The sequence below is a fragment of the Bos taurus genome, chromosome 27 (genome assembly GCF_002263795.3).
Source record: "Bos taurus isolate L1 Dominette 01449 registration number 42190680 breed Hereford chromosome 27, ARS-UCD2.0, whole genome shotgun sequence".
Taxonomy (NCBI): Eukaryota; Metazoa; Chordata; class Mammalia; order Artiodactyla; family Bovidae; genus Bos; species Bos taurus.
The window spans coordinates 30,910,948-30,922,808 of NC_037354.1; the positions used below are offsets into that span (position 1 = coordinate 30,910,948).

General features: G+C 40.3%; 1 protein-coding gene across 1 annotated transcript in view; it reads left to right on the forward strand.

Annotated features, from left to right (window-relative positions):
• Positions 1 to 11,861, forward strand: part of UNC5D (unc-5 netrin receptor D) — a 637,872-nt gene that overhangs the window by 178,388 nt on the left and 447,623 nt on the right. The window lies entirely within an intron of this gene.

The window sequence follows — 11,861 nt, forward strand, 5'->3', positions numbered from 1 at the left end:
CGATAGCAGTGTCATCAGTACCCCTAGGTGTCTATTAGAAATGCAGAGTCTCAGGCCCTCTGGGTCAGTCGAATGCACGCTGATGTATAACGGCCTCAGGCTTGAGCAGTTTTCAGTGATAAGTCCCTTCTCTAGTCCCCTAATTTACCTTCTTCACCTGCTCAAAACACTTCTGTTTGCTATTGTGGCAAAGTTCTTTAACACCAAATAAATAATTTCAGTAAATAAAAGATCATGGAGAGACAAACAGAACTGATATTCCATGTAAGGATCCTTGAGCTGATTATCCTTTGGTGGCTGTGCAACTCTGGATAACTTCCTCAACATCTCTGACCAGTGTCTTCACGGGCAGGATGGGGATAATGCAGTGATCATTAGATTATTCATCTCAGTCAGTTTTGTGAGTACCTTATTTAGAGAAGGTAACTGGCACCTAGTTAGTATGCAATAAAAGTTAGCTATTTTTAAATTATGACTAACACTAAAAATAATTTTTAAAGGGGTGCTCTATGTATTTAGGATTATACACTTGTGCAAATAAATACTATCTGCTTTTTTTAAAAAAAAATTATTTTTATTTATTTATTTGGCTGTGCCTGGTGTTAGTTGCAGAACTTGGGATCTTATCAATAGTTGTGGCATGTGAGATTTAGTTCCCTGACCAGGGATTGAACCCTCCTGCATTGGGAGCATGGAGTCTTAGCCATTGGATCCCTGGTTCTTTTTCTGAAAGCTAGCTGTAAAAGGATAGTCAGCTGGGAAGAGAAATAATACCAAAATTATTATAATCATAATTAATACCGAATAAGTAGTATCAAGATTTCCAAAAGATTAGCACATACAACTATGTGAAAAGGACCAAGAGTGTGTAAGGAATAACGCTGCAAAGGAATTTTCTTAGGTCCTGTTTAAGAACCGGCTTTTTCTTAAGATGGAAGACTTGGAAATGGAAGCTCCTTCACAGCTCTTTAAACCAGCTCCTTTCCCCAAAGATGTTGAGTGCTGAACTTTCCATCTGCCTTACTCTGAGCAGGTTCAATGTGTTTCCCTTGCTTACACAGCTTCAAAGGTTTAAATCAGAGTGTCCTACAGTCTTGGAATAGCAGCCCGAATAAAAGGGCTGTAAGATCAAACAGATCCCTGGCAAGTGCACGGCGTGAGTCTAGTGTTTTGATAGGGGTGGACTCATAGCAATCTGTATGCGTGTTTTCAGTGAATTCAGTTCAATGCAAACGTTCTCCCTATATGTAATCCCCGTGTTCAGTGCTATAGACACATGAAAGATACGTGAAAATTAGTCCCTGCTATCAAGATTCTAACAGATTCTTTTCTGCATTGGCTTCCTCTTTTGTTTGTCTGATTTTTCAACTGAGAGTTACGGATTGTTCTAGAATGTGTTTTGTTGTTGTTCTAGAATGAACTATCTTTGATGGTAAAAATTTAGGCATTGCCGAGACAGTCAACATTTAGAAGTGAAAAAGCATGCTCTCATGTTGAAAGCCTAAGATTTCCCAGCTTAGTAAAATGAGTAAGGCGCTTTTTAAAGGAGATTTCAGCATTTCATGGGGTGACTGGCATGATTCCTTTCCTGAATCCATTCATAGTTTATTTGGGTTGCTTTTATGTTTTTTTCATGAACTTCAGAGTTGACAAGTAGACGGAGGAACATTTGGGGTATATGTCATTATTTCTTAACTGAGTGGAAATAAGATTCTTTAAACTTTTACCTGTGGTTTTCAACGATAAAGACACATCAGAACCATCCGTGTGGAGTTTTCTATAGAAATACAGAAGCTCAAGGTCCATTTGTGGAGATTCTGAATTTGTAGGTCGTGTTCCCACAGGGTGTCTAATAGTGATTGAATGTGCGTGTGCTAAATCGCTTCAGTAGTGTCCAACTCTTTGTGACCCTGTGGACTATAGCCCACAAGGTTCCTCTGTCCATTGGATTCTCCAGGTAAGAATACTGGAGTGGGTTGCCATGCCATCCTCCAGGGTATCTCCACAACCCAGGGATTGAACCCATGCCTCTTATGTCTCCTGTGTTGGTAGGCAGGTTCTTTACCATTAAGTGCCACTTGGGAGGTCCCAGGATTGAGTAGCCTTGCCTTTTTCTTGATTCCTGTTACTTCTGGCTTTTTCAAGGTGTAAGAGGAAAAAAAAAAAAAAAAAGTGAGGGCTTTGCTCTCAAATTTTAATGTGCATGGCAGTCACCTGGGCATCTCATTAGAATGAGGTGGGGGCCTGGGGCTTTGCATTTCCAAGGACTTGGAGGTGATACAGATGCTATAGGTTTCTAGAAAGTAGAAAAGAACTGGGTCAAGATTTGTACTTTTGGACTTACCTGGTGGTCCAGTGGTTGAGAATCCACCTGCCAATTCAGGGGACATGGGTTCAGTCCCTGGTCCGGGAAGATCTCATATACCTTGGGGCAGCTGAGCCCGTGCACCACAGCTACTGAGCCCGCACTCTAGAAGCTGTGCTCCACAAGGGCAGCCACCACAGTGAGAAGCCCAGCACTGCAACTAGAGAAAGCTCGCATGCAGCAAAGAAGACCCAGCACAGCCACAAAATAAGTTAAAACAAAAACAATTTGCACTTTGGCCACCACTATAAATAAGGAAATCTGATACCCACTGTTTAACCTGCACCCTGCCATGTTCTTCCACTTATTTTATAATCAACAGAAAAGAATGTTGTGACTTGCGAAGTGAGTTGCCCTTTCTTCCTTTACAAGATTAAATATAGCTATTACCAATCCTGATAACTACTTTGTGGTATAGATAGGGTTTTGTAACCATGGTTCACCTCCTTAATGGAATTTCAGAAGTTAGTGTTCTGACTGATAAAAAAAAAAAAGTCAGTCTTGTGAGGCAATATATAGAAGCAATGAGAAGTTATAGGAAATGAGAAAGAACATGTGTGTGGACATCTAGATACAGTTATGTCTACATGATTATACTCACCATTGGCTATTAAAAGAGGGTACCTACTCATTATACCTACCTGTTGAGAGCATTTACTTCAAATAGGTTTGAAAAACTCACTGTGCACAGTAAATCCGCAATAAATAGGAGGTTTATTTGCCAACATTACTATTGTTGTGGCTAGTGTTATTATCAGTGATGACAGTGCTCATTTTTCATAAGATCCTTTTAAGAGAATTCTCTTGGTGTTAGGTACAATCAAAGGTAAAAATAATTTTGAAGACAAGAATTCTGAGAATCAAAATCTTTAAGGGAAGATTTAGGATCAAACTGAAATATGGAAAATACTTTTGAAAGACAAAAAAACACACACAAAAATGCTGGTTTTGCTAAATAAACGTGCAAAAGAAATATTTTTCCTGTTCATTGATATAATATGGCACATTATTAATCTTAGCAAAGTCTCTCTAAATGTACTGATGCATGTATTCCATTTTCAAATATCTTGTTAATTTGTCTTTATGGATGGAACGGCCATGTTCTCTTGGGGAAACTGGGTTCCAACTGACAGACGTAACTTAGATGTAATAAATGATAACAGCTCTTCATTGTCTTCTGCACTGGTTACACTAATCCATTGATCTCCTCTCCTCATTGTTACCAGAGAGTTAAAACACACACACACACACACACACACACACACGAACAAAAATGGAAGATATTTCTCCAGTTGCAAGGTCACATCTGCAGAGCCCCCTTTGCTATGTAAGGTGTCATAGTCCCAGGTTCTGAGGATTAGGGTAACAGATGAGCCCCATCTTGATGGGTAGGGAGGTTGCATTATTTCACCAACCACATGGGAGACAGATTCCACAGATGGTGGGTCAACCTTGTCCACCTGCAGCTTTTGGTTACCAGAACCACCTCAAGGGACAGATAATTCTTTGGTAATCTTTGGAGCCTTTATTTATGTTCAAAAAGCAAGAATTATAGAGCTTCTCCTTGTAATAAGTTGATGTCAATGAGATCTATTTGATAACATATATATAATGTTTTTTCTTCTTCTTTATTACTATTATTGTTTTTTGGTCTGTGCCGGGTTTTCTTCGTTACGTGGGCGTTCTCTGGTTGTGGCAAGGAGGGGCTCCTCTCTAGTTGCGGCGTGCGGGCTTCTCATTGTGCTGGCTTCTCTTGTGGAGCGTGGGCTCTAGGGTGCTGGGGCTTCCATAGTTGTGGTTCCTGGGCTCTAGATCACAGGCTCGATAGGTACAGCGCACAGGCTTAGTTGCTTCTCAGCAACTGTGGGATCTTCCCAGATCAGGGATAGAACTCCTGTCTCCTGTGTTGGCAGGTAGATTCTTTACCACTGAGTCACCAGGGAAGCCCCTGCCCCACCTTTTTTTTTTTTTTTTAAAGGAAACTGCTGTTCATTTTGTGCTCGTTCACTCCAACAGGACATAGAATACACTATAGATGCTTATGCAAATACAAATATATATTGAAAACCTATTCCTACCGTTTATCCTCTGTAATCGAATGACTCCCTTGATACAACACTATTTCAGATGATCTTTGGAAGGAAATACTTGCATTTGGCTTTATATATCACACTGTCATATAGATCATTCTCAGCAATGCTTTCCATAAATTTAGGAATTCTTTTCTTTCAGGCACATTGCTAATAGTACTCCCCAAATTAAAGACCTCTACAAGCATAGTCCTTGTGTGAGATGAAAAGCACCAAAGACATGCATGGATTTGAACGCCTGACTTCAGTCCCTGAAAATGAAGAGCACGTTGATTCAGGGGTGACTCTTTTCTGCCCCCTTTCATTATCTTAGGGTCTTTCAGCCATGGATGCTATTCTTATTAAGCCTGAAACCACCTCATGACTATTTTGGCTCTGATGTAAAGAGAAGCAAAAAGAACCTGAGTTGTAACTTGAGGTTTATAGAAGTTTTGCACTAGATTGGAATAAGCCACTGTAGAACTTAAGATGATCTCAGTTTCAACTTTCATGTGACTAAGGGAATAAATATATATCTGCTTTCGGAATTTATTTTCCTCCCCTCTTTCCCCCTTTTCTCCTCCCTCTCTTTCTTCTTGTTTTCTCTTGCCCACTTCTCCTTTCTTTGCTCTCTTTCTCATTTTTTTCCCTCTTCTTCTTCTTAGCCCTACATGTTAAATGATGTCAGTGTGGTTTAAGCAAACCACTTGACCACTCAGTCATGGAGCCAATGAGGTTTGTCCTAAGGCTAGTTCTCCCTGTGCGGAAGAAAATTCTATGTTGAAGACCTTTTTATGATTCTTTACATGGTAAAAGGGCTTCCCTGGTGACTCAGATTGTAAAGAATCTACCTGCAATGCAGGAGATCCGGGTTCGATCCCTGGGTCGGGAAGATCTCTTGGAGAAGGGAATGGCCACCCACTCCAGTATTCTTGCCTGGAGAATTCCATGGACAGAGGAGCCTGGTGGGCTGCAGTCCATGGGGTCACGAACTCAACTGAGTGACTAGCACACGCACATGATGAAAAATAGGAAATTACCTAAATGCTCATGAAATAGAGTTAAATAATGTATGAAAGCGGTGCAATGTAAGTGAGTATATGCTGTCATGGAAAGTTATAAAACTGTAGAATCCGATTTGTGGTGTATTTATGTTTCTTCTTCTGGGAACTAGTTACAGAGTTTGTACTCAAACACAGTTCACTAAATGACAAGTGACTTTTGTGTATATACAGTTCATTTGAAATAATATTCAAAAAACCATATGCTCTCAGCTCCACATATGCTGAGAAGAATATGGAAGGATATGTTAGAAATTAAGAATAGTACTGAAATTGTTTGGAGGCTTTTATTTCCTGCTTTTTATACATCTGAATAATTTGAAATTGATGATCAGCATTTATTTTTACTATCTAAAGAAGGAAATAAAAATTACGGAGACTGGTGAATTTGTGGTTTTATAAAGTAGACCTCAGTAAAGCTTGAAGCAGAGATAAAAGCGAAAAGTATGATGAGATAATACTTCAAAAAACTGAGCCAAACTATTGCCAGCTTCTGTCATCAGGATGGTATGAACATTAAAAGAAGAATTTCTATATGAAGATGAAGAGGTATTATCTCTCCCATTGCAAAAAATCTTGTCGATATAATTATAAGGTCGTGTTAGTAGTGAGAAATGCACAAGGAACAATCTAGATCAAGGGAAATGTAAGTTGGGTTTCATATTCCTTTGTATCTCCAGAATCTATGTGAAAATCTGGCTCTTTCTTCTAGTGCATTTGTTAGATGAATAGGTAGACAGAGAAGTGGAAATACCTTGGCCCGCCCTCAGCTTTCTCTGACAAATATTCATTTGTTTTCCCTTGAAAATGTTTTAGATACTCATATTTATAAACCAAACAAACCCCCCAATTATAAGGGCTATTCTTTCTTCATAGAACTAGTGGGAAATTACATGGATAATATTTATGAGAGTTCTGGGAACCTCAGATCAGAAGGGAGACCTTTTATTCAAAGCTGTGATGCTCCGATGTGAACATCTTAAAGATCAGGGACTATTTTTGTTTTTATTGCTTTCTGTTAATATCTAGCACTCTGGTAAGTTGACTATGTGGACAGTTCATAATGCTACTTAATGATAAAAATGAAATAAGTATCATTTTCCCCTAAAGATACAGCTATCAAAAAATAGAGGATTTAGCCCAGTAAAGTACTGGCAAATCTGATAGGGGTAAAAGACAACTTTCCTTTGACCAACATCTTCACATCCTTTAAAAGAAAAAAGGAATAAAGAAAGGTAGCCAGGAGAGATTCTGTGGGGTGGGGTCAAGGCTACAGTATAATCAGCCTGAAGTCTGGGTTTGCTTTTACCTTTGTTGCTAGAATTGTTATTCCATATTTAAATAAGATTTTCTCTGAATAATGTATCTTGGGATTTAATCCTAGAGAAATAATCATTTCAAATGCTTGGAGAGGTTATAAATAATCAACACACCATCCCCTAAGTCTGCCCAATATTTACATCTCTGTGTTCAGTGCTCCCATCCAGAATAGACAGGTGATGGCTAATTCTGTATATTCACAAAGTAAGAAAGTACCTTTTAGTCAGAAAAAGAAAATCCACAAGCACTTCCTGAGCCTCTGACATCAGCAAGTCCCAGCTTCTCTTTTGTATCACCATCCCCAGGCGTTCTGTGTGGCCCACAGCTGCGGAGTTTAAACTTGATTCTTCAGCTTCGTGGAGAGGTCAGGGCTCGGGAACACTGGGAAATTTACCCTGCATATCAAGATGTTGTTACTGGTAATTGCTTATGATGACTTTATCTCCCTGAGGAAGGGAAAGAAAGGTCCAAGAACATGAACCATGTGAAGCTCCATTTGGAGAGCATGTAGCTTTCATAGTCATTAGATGAAGTGGCCCGTGCAGTTGTATCTCTGAAGTATTTATCTTATGTTGTCCCCTCTCCCTTCTTTGATCGCTTATTATATTTCAGTTCCGAAATCTCTGTTTTGGCAATTTGATCATTGTGTCTGGGTCCACCCTAGGTTTAGGAGTCCCTAAGAGGACCCAGAGGACTCAGCGCATGGTCGTACTCACGGCTGTGATGTGTTACGGTGAAATGTACAGGGTGAAATAGGAAAAGTGAGAGGGGCACGGCGGAGTCCGGGGCCGCAGACATCCGCGTCCAAGAGTCTTCTTGCAGTGTTTCACCAGAGGCACATAATCCCTCCAGAAACAAATTGGGACAACACATGTGAAGTGTCACCACTCAGGGAAGCTTGTTGGAGACTCAGTGCAGAGGGTTTCCACTGAGGCTGGTAGGGCGGGTACCCTCTACCTGGCATGAACCAAAATTCCAGACTCCTATAAGGAAAGCAGCTGTTCCACATAAACCATGCTGTTTATGTCAGCAGTCTAGTCCCAGTGGATCATTGTATCAGTTCTAGGAATGGGGAAAGCCCTCTTGAAATCCAAGTGGCCAGAGGCCAATTCAAGGCTAACTGTGTTAACGTTACTATCCTTTGAAAGGGTAGTAATCTGGCCCGCTAGGCGAACCCTTTTCTACACAGTCTATTTGCCTTCTGTGTCCTAGAGATATTGCCACCTGATACAAAACAGGCACTTCTTGAAAAATGTCAGGTGACACCTAACATCTTGCTAAAACTTAAGCTTTCCTTGCCTGCTCTTTCATCCCAATACACAGTCATCTAAAAGATACCTGGAGTCAGAACCTCCTGGTGGTCCAGTGATTAGGACTCTGCTCTTCCACTACAGAGAGCCACCAGTTTGATCCCTGATCAAGGAACTAAGATCCCACGTGCTGTGCGGTGTGCCAAAAAATAAAAAGAAAAAAAGAAAGATAACCAGAGTCCACCCAGCTTTGTTCTCTCTGCACTGTTCTCAGTTCAGTTCAGTGACTCAGTTGTGTCCATGCTGCGACCCCATGGACTGCAGCACACCAGGCCTTCCCTGTCCCTCACCAACTCCTGGAGCTTCCTCAAACTCATGTCCATCAGGCCAGTGATGCCATCCAACCATCTCATCCTCTGTCGTCCCCTTCTCCTCCCACCTTCCATCTTTCCCAGCATCAGAGTCGTTTCCAAGGCGTTTCCAGTTCTTCACATCAGGTGGCCAAAGTATTGGAGTTTCAGCTTCAGGATCAGTCTTTGCAGCTCATGCCATTCTCATCTCTATACGAGATGGTCATGGTAACCTCCAGAGTGCCTCTCTGTTCAACGTTTGCCTTCTTCTAATCCATACACTAGCGGATTCCCTGGTGACTCAGATGGTAAAGAATCCACCTGGCAATGCAGGAAACTGGTCTCGATCCCTGGGTCAGAAAGATCCCCTGGAGAAGGGAATGGCTACCCACTACAGTATTCTGGTCTGGAGAATCCCGTGGACAGAGGAGCCTGGTGGGCTATAGTCAGATGTGACTGAATGACTCACATTTTCACTTTTTCAACCCATATGCTACAAGGCAGCCTGAGACTGTTTTCTCTTAAAATTGTTCTGTGACTTCACATTGTTCTTAAAGTGAACTCTGATGTCTGGAATATGACATTAGCTGGGAATATGACCCATCGGGCTCCATCTAGAACTTCTCTCATTTTGCAGCTGCACAGGTCCTCTCTGATTTTATCAAATTCACTGAGCTTTCTCCATCCTGAGGCTCGGAACAAGTTCACTTGGACACCAAGAACAGCTAGTATTTCTCTAGTTGTTAGGCTGCTGCTGTTCATATCTGACTCTGTGAGCCTGAATCATACCTGACTCTGTGACTCCATGGATTGTAGCCCCCCAGGGTGCTCTGTTTATGGAGTTTTCCTGGCAGGAATATTGGAGTTGGTTACCATTTTCTTTTCCAGGGTATCCTCTGGACCCAGGGGTTGAACCCATGTCTTCTGCATTGGCAGTTGGATTACCACAGAGCCACCAGGGAAGCCCATTGTTAGGCTGACACCTGTTAATTGTTGGAGCTTACTTTTAAATGTGGGCAACCACATAGTTTATTATCCAAACCAAAACACTTCACAGTAAGAAAAAAATGGTGTTATTAATAATTATTCTGCATCAACAAGTGTAACCTTGGAGATATAACCATTCTGCTAATTGATCTCTCCCCTGGAGGGTCCTGTTTCAACCACATCCTTTTAAACTGGATCACTGTCTCTATAACAACCATTTTCCTTCATACTGCCCACCTCATAATCACTCATTTTATACTAATTTACTGCTCATCCGCTTGACATCTTTTACCCCCACAATAGTATGAAGTTTTACAAATTCACAGGCAATATAACCAGCATTTGGCAATGCCAGTAGGCCTTTTATAGTCTCTAAATTCATGATTACATAATAGCACTGCTTCCAGACATGCATATTTTGATCTGTCTTTTCTTCATTCTACTTGCTTTATTTTTTTTTTTCCCCTCACTGATGTTGTATTTGGGAAACTCTTCATTACCTTCTTGGGTTTATCTTTCAGTTGCTGTTTTACTGAATGTGTAAAGAATTAATTTGGTTATGTGTTGGAATGTTTCACTTCTGCAAAAACTGTCAAGCATATTGGTTCGCTAGTGATTTGTGTGTATTTTAAATTAAATGGGCATGCTGCAAATTTCAGTCATTTAAAAAAACCAAGTACTATTTAGTAATAAAAAAGTTCACTTTATATCAATTAATTCATCTCACCCTGTAAGAATGAATTTGCTCTGATCACTTGGAAGTGGTCAAGCACAAAATAGGTTTCTGTGAAGACCTTCTGGCATTTCCAGCCCTTTAGGTGGCGATAGAGACAACACTGCCTTCTTTTTTTTTTCAAAGGCCTTAATAGTCAAATAGCTCTTACAAGTTGTGGCTTAAATTAACAATTTGGCTTGACTGCTATCATCCCACGATTCTGATACCCTATTCTCTAGAGAGTGAGCACTTCTATTTTGTTTCACATTCAACCTGAAGTGAAGGGTTTGCCCATCAATTTTCAAGCCACGTATTTTCTGCTATCTTTGGGAATTTGTTTACACGCTTACTTCTACATCTGGGCATCACAAATGTACATGCATACGTATATCAAAAGTTAGTATATTTAACATCTGTGTCTGTTTAAAAGATAAGAAAAACTGTGAGTTGGAACTGAGATTGCTTTAATTACAGAATAAAAGCTTTTCATTGATCTTAATTCAATATAACAGATTTAAATTTTAATCCTAAAAGCTGGGTGTAGACACAATTGATTGCCTTCCCAGTAGGGGTTCCTCTTTGCCAGCAGAGCTATCCTCAACTCTAGGGCTGAGTGATGCAATGCTTTGTTCTTTTGAAGCCCCAGCAGCCAGGGAAAAGGCATATTCCCCAATGAGACCTGAGGGGAAGTCCAGCAATAGGGTCTGAGTGTAGACAGCTTGGGAACCACGAGACATGTTTTTCTTATGATCACAACAGCCATGTGTGGAGCAACTGTCTTTTTTTTCTGTCTTTGGGTAGGATTAAAAGCATGTGATGCCTAGAGCGGTGGCAGCCTCTCTTGACCATGAAAATTAAACCTGATGATAAACAAGCAGAAAGATGGAAAGAGATGGATCTTTAATGATAACACTGGGCAGTTATATTAATGTTGGGAGCCACTTGCTCCCTCCCTTTCTAATGTAAGGTTTAAGCCATTTTTGATTAAAATTTTGTTTCTTAAGGCAAAAAAAAAAAAAAAAAAAGCCAATACACTGGGAAAATTAATTTAAGCATCCAAATGCATTTATAATAAATTTACCTTTAAAATGTTCATTTTAAGTGTGGGCTTACGTGCATACTCTGGTGAAGTATTCCAGCTAGTATCTGAATTGAGACAACAGATATTTACCACTGGGCTTAACAATCAAGCTATTCATTGTCCTGGATTTTACTAACCTCAATTAAGGCAAAATTTTGTTAACAGGATTCTTTGTCCTTTACTGACCTTTTCTCTTCCTTCCTGATAGGCCTAACCAGAGATGGAGTTTTCATTTTTTTGGTTCATAAAGCAAAACCCTACATTCATCTCTCCTAATTGTGTTTTCCTTTGGGTCATGAGAGCACCAGAAATTGATATGTTGGATTTTTATCAATGCAGATGTCATTTGAGTAGTCAATGCAAGCTTCCTAGGCCAGCTTTTGTGGACAGTGATAAATTTGGACAGTTTTGTAAGCATTCTATCAGCATCACCATCTCCCCCCACACTCAAAACTACAGTAATAGTTGTTTACAACCCCCTCCTGTTCACTTTCAGGAGTGATGGAGAAAGTTAGGAGTCTGTGATTGTCATGGTTGCCATGATTTCTGGGTTATTTGCCTTCCTGAGTCATGTATGCTTACGCAGTGGAATATATATAAATGATATAAAATCTCTATTCATTAGCACTAGGAGTCCCCAGGGTGAGTCAGTCCAACTGTTGT